This window comes from Pleurodeles waltl, chromosome 5, assembly GCF_031143425.1.
Source record: "Pleurodeles waltl isolate 20211129_DDA chromosome 5, aPleWal1.hap1.20221129, whole genome shotgun sequence".
Taxonomy (NCBI): domain Eukaryota; kingdom Metazoa; phylum Chordata; class Amphibia; order Caudata; family Salamandridae; genus Pleurodeles; species Pleurodeles waltl.
Genome location: NC_090444.1, coordinates 1129829072 through 1129846907, shown reverse-complemented (window position 1 = coordinate 1129846907; position 17836 = coordinate 1129829072).

Sequence of the window (17836 nt, the reverse complement as noted above, 5' to 3'; positions counted from 1 at the left end):
TTCTGTCCCTTTGGAGACAAACAGACATCACTTCTTCCTGTTCTGGTGCTGCTTATGTATGAAATGTGTGCGAGTACGACTCCGGCTGAGCAAAGGTGTCTGGAAGGTTTCTGAAATCTGATGTATGCTGGGCCAGTGCTATTTAAGGCTTTGAATGTGTATGTCAGGAGTTTGAAAAGAGCTGTGGCTAGGGAGTCAGTGAAGCTGTTTGAGGTGCAGGATGTGGTTGTGTTGGGATGTTGAGGGAAGAGGCTGCCTACTGCGTTCTGTATGGTTTGAAGTTATCTGCTTAGTTTAGTGAGGGAGTACATCAGTATCAGGGTGAGTGTGGAACGGTTTTGAGTCGGTAGGTGAAGATGAAGTAAAGGTATGTTTATTTGCACTGTCTTGACTATCGGCCTTCTACCTATGCAGCGTCCCTTTGAAAGCATACCTAGCCTACGCTTTTCCTACCTGTTCATGTCACTGTCCTCACTGTCCTCATCAAAGTCCTGACTAATCCTGTATACTTGCCAAGTGAACCTATACTAATGCCTTCCATCTACTAGCCTGATTTAAGCTTCTACTAGCCACTGGAAGCTCAAAACATGCCTTTCATGCCACTTCAGCACACTCATAATAATAAATCCAACTCCTTCCAATTTATGGATACAATTTGGGGTGTCCAAGAATGCAACCACATTCCTCGAACTGAGTGTCACATCTACCTTTGAAACTAAGGCAAACATGCTGGGGAATACTGCCTAAGTTCCCTACAGTAGTACACCAAACAAAGGTATAGCAGGACTCATACACTGACACTTCTACCTTTGCTTTGGAAGCATTAAATTACTAATTAAGTTTAAAGTTAGAAGTGTTGGTAAATTAGTCCTACTGGACATTTGTTTGACTTAGTAAACTTACTCTGGTTCACGTGGGCAATCAGGGTGGTCCTTGTGTTATATACATAAGTTCCCTAAAAATCACTTAAAAAACTAGTCAAGAATTTACCTGTTTATCGCACAGGGTAATCTGTGACAATGCGACTCATGTTGCATCCACCATTATGTGCTGTGAAGGGACTATAATGCACTTGTCAGTCCAAAAATAGAACACCTACCACATTCTAATGATGAATAAAGGCATTGAGCAGGCCATAGAGGAAAAATAGAGGAAGAACAATTCTGCAGCTGCTTGCCTAGTGAATGAGTGGCCTGTGTAAGGTAGGTATCCATGCACAGACATTGAAAGGTTTACCTAATGACAGCTCTACCTCAGTCAATTTCCACTTTTGTCTGATACAAAATTAAGCAATTAACCCCTTAGCTGCTGGGCCTTTCCCCCCCCAGTGCTGAGCCCTTTTTTGGCTATTTGGGGTAGTTCGCGCATAGGGCTTCATAACTTTTTGTCCACATAAGCTAACCACGCCAAATTTGCGTCCTTTTTTTCCAACATCCTAGGGATTCTAATGGTACCCAGAGTTGGTGGTTTCCCCTAGAGGAGACCAAGAAAATAGCCAAAATACAGTGAAAATTTAGTTTTTTCCAAAAAAATGGGAAAAAAGGGCTGCCGAAGAAGGCTTGTGGTTTTTTCCCTGAAAATGCCATCAACAAAGGGTTTCTGGTGCTGAAATCACTATCTTCCCACCTTTCAGAAACGGGCAGACTTGAATCAGAAAACCAAATTTTTCAACACAAATTTGTCATTTTACTGGGACATACCCCATTTCTACTATATTTGGTGCTTTCAGCCTCCTTCCAGTTAGTGACAGGAATGGGTGTGAAACCAATGCTGGATCCCGGAATGCTAAACATTTCTGAAAACTAGACAAAATTCTGAATTCAGCAAGGGGTCATTTGTGTAGATCCTACAAGGTTTTCCTACAGAAAATAACAGCTGAAATAAAAAAATATTGAAATTGAGCTGAAAACAACAGCCATTTTTCTTTATGTTTTACTCTGTAACTTTTTCCTGCAATGTCAGATTTCTGAAAGCAATATACCGTTTTGTCTGCTGGACTCTTCTGGTTGCGGGGATATAAAGGGCTTGTAGGTTCATCAAGAACCCTAGGTACCCAGAGCCAATAAATGAGCTGCACCCTGCAGTTGGTTTTCATTCTATACTGGGTATACAGCAATTCATTTGCTGAAATATGAAGAGTGAAAAAGAGGTATCAAGAAAACCTTTGCATTTCCAAAATGGGATCAAGATAAGGTTTTGAGGAGCAGTGGTTATTTGCACATCGCTGAATTCCGAGGTGCCCATACTAGCATGTGAATTGCAGGGCATTTCTCAAATAGACGTCTTTTTTACACACTCTCTTATATTTGGAAGGAAAAAATGTAGAGAAAGATAAGAGGCAATAACACTTGTTTTGCTATTCTGTGTTCCCCCAAGTCTCCCGATAAAAATGATACCTCACTTGTGTGGGTAGGCCTAGTGCCCGCGACAGGAAATGCCCCAAAACACAACATGGACACATCCTATTTTTTTTAAAGAAAACACAGCTGTTTTTTCCTAAGTGCCTACCTGTAGATTTTGGCCTCTAGCTCAGCCGGCACATAGGGAAACCTACCAAACCTGTGCATTTCTGAAAACTAGAGACCTAGGGGAATCCAAGGAGGGGTGACTTGCGGGGCTCGGACCAGGTTCTGTTACCCAGAATCCTTTGCAAACCTCAAAAAGTGGCTAAAAAAACAAGTTTTCCTCACATTTCGGTGACAGAAAGTTCTGGAATCTGAGAGGAGCCACAAATTTCCTTCCACCAGGCGTTCCCCCAAGTCTCCCGATAAAAATGATACCTCACTTGTGTGGGTAGGCCTAGCGCCCGCGACAGGAAACGCCCCAAAGCGCAACGTGGACACATCCAAATTTTTGGAAGAAAACAGAGGTGTTTTTTGAGAAGTGCCTACCTGTAGATTTTGGCCTCTAGCTCAGCCGGCACCTAGGGAAACCTACCAAACCTGTGCATTTCTGAAAACTAGAGACCTAGGGCAATCCAAGGAGGGGTGACTCACGGGGCTCGGACCAGGTTCTGTTACCCAGAATCCTTTGCAAACCTCAAAAAGTGGCTAAAAAAACAAGTTTTCCTCACATTTCGGTGACAGAAAGTTCTGGAATCTGAGAGGAGCCACAAATTTCCTTCCACCCGGCGTTCCCCCAAGTCTCCCGATAAAAATGATACCTCACTTGTGTGGGTAGGCCTAGCGCCCGCGACAGGAAACGCCCCAAAGCGCAACGTGGACACATCAACATTTTTGGAAGAAAACAGAGGTGTTTTTTGAGAAGTGCCTACCTGTAGATTTTGGCCTCTAGCTCAGCCGGCACCTAGGGAAACCTACCAAACCTGTGCATTTCTGAAAACTAGAGACCTAGGGGAATCCAAGGAGGGGTGACTTGCGGGGCTCGGACCAGGTTCTGTTACCCAGAATCCTTTGCAAACCTCAAAAAGTGGCTAAAAAAACAAGTTTTCCTCACATTTCGGTGACAGAAAGTTCTGGAATCTGAGAGGAGCCACAAATTTCCTTCCACCCGGCGTTCCCCCAAGTCTCCCGATAAAAATGATACCTCACTTGTGTGGGTAGGCCTAGCGCCCGCGACAGGAAACGCCCCAAAGCGCAACGTGGACACATCCAAATTTTTGGAAGAAAACAGAGGTGTTTTTTGAGAAGTGCCTACCTGTAGATTTTGGCCTCTAGCTCAGCCGGCACCTAGGGAAACCTATCAAACCTGTGCATTTCTGAAAACTAGAGACCTAGGGCAATCCAAGGAGGGGTGACTCACGGGGCTCGGACCAGGTTCTGTTACCCAGAATCCTTTGCAAACCTCAAAAAGTGGCTAAAAAAACAAGTTTTCCTCACATTTCGGTGACAGAAAGTTCTGGAATCTGAGAGGAGCCACAAATTTCCTTCCACCCGGCGTTCCCCCAAGTCTCCCGATAAAAATGATACCTCACTTGTGTGGGTAGGCCTAGCGCCCGCGACAGGAAACGCCCCAAAGCGCAACGTGGACACATCAACATTTTTGGAAGAAAACAGAGGTGTTTTTTGAGAAGTGCCTACCTGTAGATTTTGGCCTCTAGCTCAGCCGGCACCTAGGGAAACCTACCAAACCTGTGCATTTCTGAAAACTAGAGACCTAGGGCAATCCAAGGAGGGGTGACTCGCGGGGCTCGGACCAGGTTCTGTTACCCAGAATCCTTTGCAAACCTCAAAAAGTGGCTAAAAAAACAAGTTTTCCTCACATTTCGGTGACAGAAAGTTCTGGAATCTGAGAGGAGCCACAAATTTCCTTCCACCCGGCGTTCCCCCAAGTCTCCCGATAAAAATGATACCTTACTTGTGTGGGTAGGCCTAGCGCCCGCGACAGGAAACGCCCCAAAGCGCAACGTGGACACATCAAAATTTTTGGAAGAAAACAGAGGTGTTTTTTGAGAAGTGCCTACCTGTAGATTTTGGCCTCTAGCTCAGCCGGCACCTAGGGAAACCTACCAAACCTGTGCATTTCTGAAAACTAGAGGCCTAGGGCAATCCAAGGAGGGGTGACTCGCGGGGCTCGGACCAGGTTCTGTTACCCAGAATCCTTTGCAAACCTCAAAAAGTGGCTAAAAAAACAAGTTTTCCTCACATTTCGGTGACAGAAAGTTCTGGAATCTGAGAGGAGCCACGAATTTTCTTCCACCCAGCGTTCCCCCAAGTCTCCCGATAAAAATGATACCTCACTTGTGTGGGTAGGCCTAGCGCCCGCGACAGGAAACGCCCCAAAGCGCAACGTGGACACATCCAAATTTTTGGAAGAAAACAGAGGTGTTTTTTGAGAAGTGCCTACCTGTAGATTTTGGCCTCTAGCTCAGCCCGCACATAGGGAAACCTACCAAACCTGTGCATTTCTGAAAACTAGAGACCTAGGGGAATCCAAGGAGGGGTGACTTGCGGGGCTCGGACCAGGTTCTGTTACCCAGAATCCTTTGCAAACCTCAAAAAGTGGCCAAAAAAACAAGTTTTCCTCACATTTCGGTGACAGAAAGTTCTGGAATCTGAGAGGAGCCACAAATTTCCTTCCACCCGGCGTTCCCCTAAGTCTCCCGATAAAAATGATACCTCACTTGTGTGGGTAGGCCTAGCGCCCGCGACAGGAAATGCCCCAAGACAGAACGTGGACACATCAAATTTTTTCATAGAAAACAGTGCCTACCTGTGGATTTTGGCCTCTAGCTCAGCCGGCACCTGGGGAAACCTAGCAAACCAGCACATTTTTGAAAACTAGAAACCCAGGGGAATCCAAGATGAGGTGACTTGTGGGGCTCGGACCAGGTTCTGTTACCCAGAATCCTTTGCAAACCTCAAAATGTGGCTAAAATACCACGTTTTCCACACATTTCGGTGACAGAAAGTTCTGGAATCTGAGGGGAGCCACAAATTTCCTTCCACACAGCGTTCCCCCAAGTCTCCCGATAAATATGATACCTCACTTGTGTGGTTAGGCCTGGTGCCTGCGACAGGAATAGATCACACAACGGTCAATGTTGGTCCTTACGTGAGGCAGCTGTTGACCCTGGGGTGATCCATTCCTGACACAGGCACTAGGTGTAGGCACTCAAGTGGGGTAGTGTTTTTATCAGGACAGGTGAGGAATCACTGGGTGGTAGGAATGTTGTGGATCCCAGCATATTCCTGTAGTTTGTGTGACAGAAATGCGAGAAAAATAGAGTTTTTTTTCAACATTTCAGCTTTGCAGGGTATTCTGGGTAAGAAAACTTTGGGGAATCCACACAAGTCACACCTCTGTGGACTCCCCCGAATGTCTAGTTTCCAGAAATGTTTGAGTTTAGTGTGTTTCTCTATATGGCCGCCGAATCCAGGACCAAAAACACAGGTGCCTGCCTTACAAAACCAGTTTGTTTTGCCATAGACAATTTTGATGTCTCCACAATATGATTTGGGTGGTGGAATTTGGGGCTGAACTAAATTGGTGAGCTCCCAAGAGAGCACTTTCTCTCTGCTTGCCTCCGCATTCACCTGCTCTCTGGGTTGGCCTAACCCACTATTACCCAGTTGCACGAACAGCTTGCGAAGGGACAGCAGGACTGTCCTCATCACCTCCCTCATAATGTACTGGAAGAGGAGTTTTCGAATGGGACTCCTCTGACTGAAAAATCACTCCCAGAGTCTGCGCCATTGTCCTATCCCTCAGATGCTGTCTCAGTATCTGATGTCTCAGTCTCTGATCCTATGTCAGAGCGGTCCTCTATAACCCGAGTGCAGGCAGCAGTCATCCATCAAGATGCCATCTCTGCTATTGGCTAAACTGTTGCTCTAAAACACTAGCCTACGTAGACAGTCACAAAATCGATGGTGTGTGTGAGATACGTGCAACAGTAGAGGCCACCTTACCTGCGCTTCTTCCCTCAATCAGCACGTACTTTCAAGACACTCAAAAAACACCTTGTCACATACCATTCGTCACAGTCTTTAGCACCTCCTGCGCCCAGTCCAACAATCATTATTGGTGCTCCCACTCCCTCCTCCTCGGATTCCCTCATTACCACCCAGCAAAAGTGCCCTTCATCTCTCCATAGACTTTACTAATGTACTCAGCTATTTACATAAAATACAGATGTGCTCTTTGCAGTAGGCATATAAACCTTCTGCGCTTCTTTATGGCACTAAAACTGCCACTAGACAAGTCGGACCCTTTTCCCCCCAGGGAAACCACACACATATTGACAAAAGTGATGTATATATGACAGCCAACCACCTGAAACTCAACTCAAGCAAAACTGAAATAATCCTCTTTGGCCCTCACCAAAAAAACCTGGGACCCCCCATGGTGGCCCACCACGCTCGGCCCTGCACCCACCCCCCCAACTACGCACGCAACCTCAGCATCATCCTAGACTCCTCCCTCTCTATGACCCAACAAATCAACGCTCTTACCTCCTCATGCTTCAACAAACTCCGTATACTGAAAAACATTCAAATGGATCCCCACAGAGACCAGAAAAACTGTCACTCACGCACTCATCAGCAGCAGGCTTGATTACAGAAACGCCCTCTACGCCGGCACCACTCTAAAACTCAAGTGCAAACTACACGCATCCAGAACTCAGCAGCACGACTCATCCTCGACCTCCACCGACACGAACACATCTCTCCACACCTCAAATCCCTCCACTGGCTCCCCATTGACAAAAGGATCACCTTCAAGATCCTCATCCTCACACACAAATCACTCCACAACACAGACCCTGCCTACCTCAACGAGAGTCACCTTCCACACCCCCACACGAAACGTCCGTTCAGCTGACCTCTCTCTCGCCTCTGACCCCCGCATCAAACACACCACCACCGGGGGCAGATCCTTCTCCTACATTGCACCCAAAACATGGAACGCACTCACAACCCACATTCGCAAGACCCAAAACCTACTTCTTTTCAGGAAGGGCCTCAAAACCTGGCATTTTGAACAGTGAACCTCCTAGCCCCTTTCCCTCCCCCCCGTCCCCCCCCCCCCAGCGCCTTGAGACCCTCACAGGTGAGTAGCGCGCTTTATAAATCTCTTTGATACAGATCTACCTATATATATATATATATATATATAAATATATATCTACATAGATATATCTATAGATATATCCATGTACCTAGATATATCTATCTACATAGATATATATATATATAGATATATACATATATTTTTTTTTAGTTGTTGTATGGTTTCCTTGGGGGCCAAAATGGCCCCCAGGGAAACCCTACAACATCTAAAAAAAAAATTGCCCCCACAGGGGGTCACCCTGCCCAGGCGACCCCCTGTCATTTCATTTGTTTTTTTTTTTGAAAAAAAAAAAATCCCCTGGGGGGGGGGGGGGCGCGATCCAGGGGGCACCTACCTTTTTTTTTTTTAAAGAAAATTATGCCGGGGGGGGCGGCCCGTTTTCCGGGGGGGGCTGCCCCCCAAAAGTGAAATCCCTGGTGTCTAGTGGGGTTTCCTGGCCCCCGATCGCAGCTGTGCTGCGATCGGGGGCCAGGAAACCGTTTCAGAAGGCCTCATAAGAAAGGGGAGACTCTCCCCTTTCTTACGAGGCCTTCCCGAACGTGTAAAAGGCCGTTTTCCCCATGAAAGCAGGAAGCGGCCGCAAGGCTGCTTCCTGCTTTCATGGGGAAAACACCTTTGCAACGCGCGCTGACGTCACAAAGGGGCGGGTGGGGCGCGGGGGGAGACACGGTAGCTTCCGTGTCTCCCGGGGGGGAAAAAAATAAAAATAAAAATCCTCGGGTGCGACGCACCCGAGGATTTATTAATGCCCTTCCTGGTGTCGGCCACTGGTCGTGACCCGCACCAGGGAGGGTGTGTGGGCGTCGGCCAGTGGCCGACGCCCGCACTTAACAGGTTAAAAACACACATGGCTGGTTGAGATGGGCACTCTAACAACAACTCTTCTGTCACTTTTCTTGCTTAGAGTAGATTCTACAGTGGTGAAAAAGGGATGAGTCCTTTTAGCTGCCTCATGAATGAGTTTGGCAAAGTGTTGATCCTGCAGCCTTGCCACATCCTCCAGAGCATATGAAGTGGAGGTTGTTGATTCTGTAGCAGTAAGACTTTCAACTGAAAGTCAAGGAAAGACATTGATCTTCTCATGGTGGTATGAGGATAAACAACATACATGTTGTATGTTGCCATCTGGATCAGGTGGTAAATAGCTTATTATACCAAGTGTGACTTTTATGACTCGCATTGTATGGCTGAAGAACCTGGTTGTTCTTATCCTCTCCGCTCATGTACTTGTTGTAATCAAGTATACAGGTGGGCTTCTGAATTTCGTCCGTCTGACCCCAAACCATGACATCATCATGAATTTTATTGGGCATGGTAAACAGGATGTTTAAGGTGGGATTTTGCTAGACTTGAAAGGCGCAAGGAGATTAAAGGGCCTGAGAAACAAATCTGCTGACTATGTGCCAGAATGGGCAGATCTTGTTTCTAGATGTAGGAACGTATGTGATTATCTGGCTGAGCTTCATCAGGTACTTGAAAACTTAGTTGGGTCAAAGCAGTTCATCAGTATTTGCCTACATGAACTCAAAGAGGTATCTCTAGTAGCAGAGTTGGATTTCTGAAAGGGCTGACTATAGTCCATGCAGTTTAGTGGATTGGTTCCTACAGGAGCTCGACAAGGTGATGTCAGTTGATCAATTTTTCTACCTACAGTTGTCCAGGTAAATCCCAGTAGGACAGAAGATTGGTTCCTGTATAAGAAATAGAGGATTAATTCCTGTAGGAGTTTGTGGGAAACTTGCACTGGATTGCTTGGATACTTGCAGGAATGTAGTTAAATCAGTATGTAAGAGAATATTAGTTCTCTCGTAGGGGATTTTTATGTATAGTCATAAGCACTGAATAGTTCCGCGCGCCTGCGGGGACCCCGGAGCACTGGTGTGAAGTATATTCTTAAGTGCAAATACCAACCCTTTGAAAAAAGGTTTGTGAAAAAACACTTAAGAATAACACTGTGCAGCCTATGTGAACAGCTACACAGGCCAAATTGTTAAAAGAAAAAACAGTTGTAGTGTAAATTCACGTTTAAACATCTATTTATTCTATAAATATATTAACAAATACATTCTCATATTTTATTTACACCTCTCATGAGAATAAAACAATGCAGGGCAGTGTAGCCCATAGGCTGCCATTATACAGAATGAAAATAGAGCTGTGCCTTTAAGAAATTAAAGTCTTCCTGTTTCCCGTCCACCAGAACAAGATCCTCTATTCTTGAGGTCGGACCCAGTACCGGACTCGGTGGTTATAGTGGCAGCAAAGAAATTGCATTCTACGTCACCGTCTTCCTCTTCACCTCCAGATAAAGAGAGCAGAAAGATCGATGCTGCAGGAAGAAAAGTATGCTCTACTGCATCCATCACCATGAAAGCAGCCAGTGCCACTGCTTTATTAGGGAGATATGATCGAGCCCTCTGGGACTCTGTACTGCAGTTTGCGGAGCATCTTCCTAAAGACAAAAGGGAAGATTTCCTGGAGGTCGTGGGCGAGGGAGCTGTGGTTTCTAACCAAGTTATAAGTGCTGCGGTGGATTCTTCTATACTATCCGCACATAACTATGCTCACGGAATAGCGCTCAGGAGACATGCATGGCTGCGACTTACATCGCTTAAACCTGAAGCACAGCAGAGAATACAAAATTTACCTTTCTCAGGCTCCACTTTGTTCGGCTCTCATGCCGATGACGAGATGGCCAGAATGAAGTCTGAGCTGGATACCCTGAAAGCAGTAGGCATGGAACGTCCGAAAGAACAGCGAAAGGTATTCCGCCCATATCAACGAAGACTGTTCACCCACAGGTATCAGACTCCACATTGGATGTCTTCACGCCCCCAGCAACAGCAACAGCAACAGCAGCAGCATCATAGGGGTTTCTCCACACAACGAAGGTCGACAAGGGGTCGTTCAACACCTCAAACTCAGGCAACTCGACAGGCTCCCGCGTCTAAGCCCTGAATCTTCGCTTCCCCCTCCTCCGTTATCCACTCCGGTAGGGGGAAGTATCTCAAATCATCTGGACGAGTGGCTACGCATCACAACAGACGCCTGGGTATTGAATATTGTGAGACATGGTTACGTTCTCAGATTCACCAGTCCTCCACCATCTGTTCCACCCAAAACAACCAGCCGACACCTCGAAGCTCTTCAGTTAGAAGTCACCATTCTATTACAAAAAAGAGCCATAGAACCCGTCCCGATCAGCCAGCAAGGGAAGGGGATTTATTTGAGGTATTTCCTTGTGCCCAAAAAAGACAAGCAAGAGTTTCGTCCCATTTTAGATCTAAGGACAGCAAACAAGTGGATTCGCAAAGAGAAATTCAGGATGCTATCCTTGCACCAAATTTACCCACATCTTCGTCAGGGCGACTGGCTCTGTGCAATAGACCTTTGCGACGCTTACTTTCATTTTCCGGTGACCAAGAAACATCGAAAATTCCTAAGGTTCACCGTCGGAAAACGTCATTACCAATTTGCGGTTCTGCCCTTCGGCCTCAAATCAGCGCCGAGGACTTTTTCCAAATGCATGGCGGTGGTAGCCGCCCACTTGAGGAAACATCGAATATTTGTCTACCCCTATCTAGACGATTGGCTCATAAAGGCATCCAGTTATCTAGAGGCACAACAACATTTCAAATGGACTCTACAGCTATTGCAGAAGCTCGGTCTTCAAGTAAATCTCCTGAAATCCACAGCAACACCGGTTCAGAGGTTGCATTACTTAGGGGCCATTATAGGTACCAATCTAGGAAAGGTGTTTCCTTCGGAGGAACGACGATTATCGATTCTCCAAAAGTGCAAACAACTGCAAGAGACTCCACAGACCACTGCAAGAGTAATAGCTTCTCTACTGGGCTCGATGGCGTCTTGTATCCATCTCGTTCCCAATGCTCGCCTCCATATGAGACCATTACAGGAAAACCTGGATGATCAATGGAGTCAACTAATGAACGAATGGGAGAGCAAAGTCCTCCTTTCTCCCCACGCCCTACAGTCCCTCAAGTGGTGGTGTCTACCCGACAATCTCTTGGCTCTTGGTGGGGATTCCGTTCCAACATCGGCCTCCAGCTCTAACCATCGTAACAGATGCGTCACTGCTCGGATGGGGAGCGCACATGGAACATCTTCGAGTCCAAGGCAAGTGGTCACAGAAAGAGAGTCTCTATCATATCAACCTGCTGGAGCTTCGCGCAGTCCACCTTGCGCTCAAAGCTTTCCTTCCCTCTCTGAGAGCGGAAACTCTCCTTCGGACGACAACGTGGCCACTATGTACTACGTAAACAAACAAGGAGGCACCAGGTCCAGGATTTTATCCAGAGAGGCTCAGACAATCTGGCATTGGGTTCTAGCCAGGAACATGTCACTAGTAGCAACTCACCTGCCTGGCATCCAGAATGTTCAAGCGGATGCTCTCAGCCGCGTAATGGACGAGAACCACGAGTGGGTTCTACACGACGACGTCGTTCATTCCATTTTCGCACTATGGGGTACCCCCTCTATAGACCTATTCGCAACCCCAGAAAACAAAAAATGCCAAAACTTCGCCTCCAGATATTACCATCCAGGGACACTGGGGAATGCCCTGTGGATAAGCTGGTCAGGAGCATTTCTTTCCGCCTTTCCGCCGCTTCCCCTGATTCCGGCGGTCCTCCAGAAGTTATCCAATGCTCAGTCCAAAATGATCCTGATTGCTCCGGAATGGCCACGCCAATGGTGGTTCCCAGACCTTCTTCACCGGTCACTCAAACCACACATCAGGCTCCCTTATCGTCCGGACCTGCTCACGAAGTTCAGAGGGCAGATATCCCATCCCAACCTCTCATCGTTGAGTTTGGCAGCATGGCTCCTGAGCTAGTGCAATATGGACACTTGAACTTACCTCAGGATTGTATGGAAATCCTGAAAGAAGCAAAGCGCCCTTCCACACGATCCACTTATGCAAACAAGTGGAAGAGATTCTGCGTGTGGTGTTTAGACAACAACATTGACCCGATATCCTGCGGAGGGGAGTCTATTCTGCTATACATGCTAAATTTGGCAAAATCGGGCTTACAATTGTCATCAATAAAGGTACATTTGGCGGCTCTAACAGCATACAGAAAGAGCCCCTCACAAACTTCCTTTTTTCGAATTCCAGTTATTAAGGACTTCCTGGAGGGTTTAAAAAAGGTGTTTCCTCCCATTAGAAGACCATCTCCTCCATGGGAACTGAATGTTGTCCTATCGCGTCTGATGCTACCTCCATTCGAGCCAATACATAAGGCATCACTTCAGCATCTCACATGGAAAACTGCTTTTCTAGTGGCAATCACTTCAGCGCGTAGGGTCAGCGAAATCCAGGCCCTTTGCGCTCAAGAACCCTACACGGTTTTTCATTCTGCGAAAGTGGTAATGAGAACTCATCCAAAATTTTTACCTAAGGTAGTCTCCGACTTCCATGTGAACCAAACAATTTCATTACAGACTTTCTTTAAAAATCCAACTACTCCTGCTGAGAGAACTCTGCACTCTCTGGATGTAAAGAGAGTCTTGAAATTTTACTTGGACAGGACAAAAAGCTTACGGAAATCACAACAGCTTTTTATTAACTATGGCCCATTTAGAACAGGGTTGGGCACGTCTAAACAATCTTTATCCAGGTGGATTGTTTCATGTATAATGTTATGTTATCAATTAGCAAACAAATCCCTTGGTGGTAGGCCAAAAGCCCACTCTACTAGAGGGAAGGCAGCTACTGCAGCCTTGATGAGAAATGTCCCTTTGGCAGAAATATGCAAGGCTGCCACTTGGAAGTCGGTCCATACCTTTACTAAGCATTACTGCCTTGACACAGACGCTAGGGCAGATGCGCAGGTTGGACAGGCCTTGCTCAAGAATTTATTTGCATGATTCATGTTTTCTCAGTATTCTTCTGTCTACTCCACCGCGGTTATGGGGATGGGCTTGCTACTCTATTCAGTGCTTATGACTATACATGGAAATCCCCTACGAGAGAAGGAATGGTATCTTACCTGTAACTCCAGTTCTCTCGTAGGGGTATTTCCATGATAGTCATAAGCAACCCTCCCTCCTCCCCGGTGGAGTTGACATAGAACATGAATATTATCGAGGTTGGTACTCCAACAAATGTTTTGTTTCTTCATGTCAGGTTACAATCCTCCAAAAAAGAACTGAGGCAACTGCCTTTTGCTGTGCATGATGGGAAACAGGAAGACTTTACTTTCTTAAAGGCACAGCTCTATTTTCATTCTGTATAATGGCAGCCTATGGGTTACACTGCCCTGAATTGTTTTATTCTCATGAGAGGTGTAAATAAAATATGAGAATGTATTTGTTAATATATTTATAGAATAAATAGATGTTTAAACGTGAATTTACACTACAACTGTTTTTTCTTTTAACAATTTGGCCTGTGTAGCTGTTCACATAGGCTGCACAGTGTTATTCTTAAGTGTTTTTTCACAAACCTTTTTTCAAAGGGTTGGTATTTGCACTTAAGAATATACTTCACACCAGTGCTCCGGGGTCCCCGCAGGCGCGCGGAACTATTCATTGCTTATGACTATCATGGAAATACCCTTACGAGAGAACTGGAGTTACAGGTAAGAAACCATTCCTTTCTACAGGAGTTCAGTGAGGTGCTTGTAGTAGGTTGGGCGGATTCTTCCAGAAGCTCAGCCAAATCTCTGCAGAAAAGAAGTCTGGCTCCCACAGGAGCTCAATTAGAGGCTTGCAAAAGCATGGTCAAAAGTGTCTGCAAGGTTTCAGTAAATGCCTGCAGAATTGAATATTTCTTCCTACAGAAGCTCAGTAAGGGCCTTGTAGTAGGATGGTTGGATCCCAGTAGGAGTTCTGCTAAATGCTTGCAGAATAGAAGATTGATTACTCCAGACGCTCAGTGAGAAGTTTTCAAACGGAACAGAATCTTGGTTCTTGCAATTACTCCTTGTGGTACTTGTAGTAGATCAGTTAGATCTCTTCAGAACTGCAAGTGAGCCCCCATAGAATGGAAAATTGGTTTCTGCAGGAACTCAGTGAGAGTTTTGCGAAAGCGTGGTTAGAAATATCTATAGGAGCTTAGTTTAATTCCTACAGAATTTAACATTATCCCCTACAGGAACGTGGTGAGGTACTTGTAGCAGATTGGCTCGATCCCTGCAGGAGCTCACCAGAATCTCTGCAGAATAGAAAATTGGTCCCTGGAGGAGCTCAGTGCGAGGCTTGTAAAAGCATGCTTAGAGGGACGGCCTTTGCTCAGGTAGAGCTTAAGGCCAAACAAAATTTGGTGGCCTTCGTCGTCTTCTCAAGGCTCCCTCTATGCTATCTGCTGCTAGTGATCCCAGTAAGGGGGGAGGTGGGGATTTCTTTTGTGTTCACAGATCAGGTCTCGGCTGATTATCTCAAAGCAGTGACCACCTGTGAACACATATTTCCCCCTCACCTGCATTACCTGTGCCATACTCAGTCTCCTTTCCATCAGTGCCAAATTGGGTACGTGGGGGCAGGGCAAGGTAAAAGTCAGAATGAAGGTGAATGAAGAAAAGAAAAATGGAAGGAAATGAGAACCAGCATATTTATTAAGAGCAAGGAAAGTATCAACAAGCGTAGGAGACCCGAAACAAATAAAATAATGAAAGCATTCACTAAGTTAGATTTGTGCGCGCCCCCAATGAACTTATGAACTTAGGTGCATCCGGGCTGGGCGCAGCTTGCCCGTGCCCAAGGCAGGCCCTGCCACAGAAAGAAGCTCAATTGAATTTCTGCAGAACAGAATATCGGTTCCTATAGGGGTTCAGTAAGGAGCTTGTAGCATATGGATTGGATCCGTGCAGGATACTCACAAAAGTCCGCAGGAGACGCATTAATTAACAGTGCTGCCAAAGTCTGTACAGAAACTTTGACAGAGCCAACAGGCCTCGCTTATGAATTAATTGTGCCTGCGGTGTCTTTTGTAGGTGGGTGGCTAGCGGCTAGGTTTTGCTTGTGTTTAATATTGCTTGCGGTCGTGGCCGTATGCAGGATGTGTGAAATAAGGTGCTGTGCGCGTGATGAGAATATTCACATGATACATTTTCGAGTCAATGAAGTTTAATTATTTCATTTTGTTTGTTTACAATTCTTAAACACTAGCTCATGGGTGCAGGGCAAGAAACTATGTTGGATCTTAGGGAATAAAAAAGCATGAAATACTAACATCACTGGCTCTAGGAGCCGGAAGGGACTGTCCCAGCAATGCAGAGGGTAACATAAGCTTGGTTGCCCAAGTACTAGAAATGGTAACCGTTGCACCTCCTTTTCAAAGAGTGGACACTTCTCTATCCACTGCAAAGGACCCTTCCCTGGATTAACTATCACACCTAATACACATGAAATAGCATCAGTATATAAAGAGGAGGTACACAGGAGCCCTCTCTGCTTATTTATTATTTTTTATGGCACAATTCCTCGCACACTGCAGGTGTTCTTCATTTATATTAGATCCATTCACCATATCTACGACCACATTTCCACTTCATTTTATAATAGGAAATTGTTACTAATGTTTACTGAAAATATGATAAGGGAGAAAGCATTTCGGAATTTTGACCTGGGCATTTTACCAAAGTGTAATATTAGGTTATTATAAGGAAGTTTGCGCATCTGATGTACTGCACATAAATTGGATTGGGTCCATTTTTTAGGGTCGTGTCTGCGTTGCATGCGCTCGCATATGCGTATTGCAGCGAGACGCTTTAGTTACTAGAAAAGGACTCGGAGCCCAGTCGACGTCATGTCAGTGTGTTTCCTTGGTTCGTGGGCTTGCCTAGTAAAATCTGCTTGCTTTCATTAGTGGAAGGCATGCACACGTCATGCCTTTTCCGGTGGCTAGCCCTCTCGTGCACAGCAACCAAGTACAGAAAACATGCGAGGCTCGCTGTTTTCTGTCGGATCGTGGACTACTTTTTCTCTATTTTCCTAGCGCGATTTCGCTTGGCAGAAGTCGAGCGCTTTACACAGTTAATTTAACTTTTTCGGGTTACGTACATAAAAGCACTTTTGCCGATAGATGAAAAGTCGGGTTAGGAGTTTACAACGCGATCAGCTCTAACATGAGCAAACACGAGACCCGTTTGCAAAGGATTCTGGGTAACAGAACCTGGTGAGAGCTCGACAAGTCACCCCATCTTGAATTCCCCTCAGTCTCTAGTTTTAAAAAAAGCACAGGTTTGGTAGGTTTCCCTAGGTGGCGGCTGAGCTAGAGGTCAAAATCCACAGGTAGGCACTTTGCAAAAAAACACCTCTGTTTTCTTTGAGAAAATGTGATGTGTCCACTTTGGGTTTTGGGGCATTTCCTGTCGCGGGCACTAGGCCTACCCACACAAGTGAGGTACCATTTTTATCGGGAGACTTAGGGGAACGCTGGGTGGAAGGAAATTTGTGGCTCCTCTCAGATTCCAGAATTTCTGTCACCGAAATGTGAGGAAAAAGTGTTTTTTAGCCACATTTTGAGGTTTGCAAAGGATTCTGGGTAACAGAACCTGGTGAGAGCTCGACAAGTCACCCCATCTTGGATTCCCCTAGGTCTCTAGTTTTCGCAAATGCACAGGTTTGGTAGGTTTCCCTAGGTGGCGGCTGAGCTAGAGGCCAAAATCCACTGGTTGCCACTTTGCAAAAAACACCTCTGTTTTCTTTGGGAAAATGTGATGTGTCCACGTTGTGTTTTGAGGCATTTCCTGTTGCGGGCACTAGGCCTACACACACAAGTGAGGTACCATTTTTATCGGGAGACTTGGGGAAACATGGAATAGCAAAACAAGTGTTATTGCCCCTTGTCTTTCTCTACATTTTTTCCTTCGAAATATAAGACAGTGTGTAAAAAAGTTGTCTATTTGAGAGATGCCCTGTAATTCACATGCTAGTATGGGCACCCCAGAATTCAGAGATGTGCAAATAACCACTGCTCCTCAACACCTTATCTTGTGCCCATTTTGGAAATACAAAGGTTTACTTGATAGCTATTTTTCACTCTTTCAGCAAATGAATTGCTGTATACCCGGTATAGAATGAAAACGCACTGCAGGGTGCAGCTCATTTATTGGCTCTGGGTACCTAGGGTTCTTGATGAACTTACAAGCCCTATAGATCCCGGCAACCAGAAGAGTCCTGCAAACGTAACAGTATATTGCTTTAAAAAATCTGACATTGCAGGAAAAAGTTACAGAGTAAAACGTAGAGAAAAATTGCTGTTTTTTTCACCTCAATTTCAATAAAGAAAATTCAGTTGTTATTTTCTGTGGGAAACCCTTGTAGGATCTACAAAAAT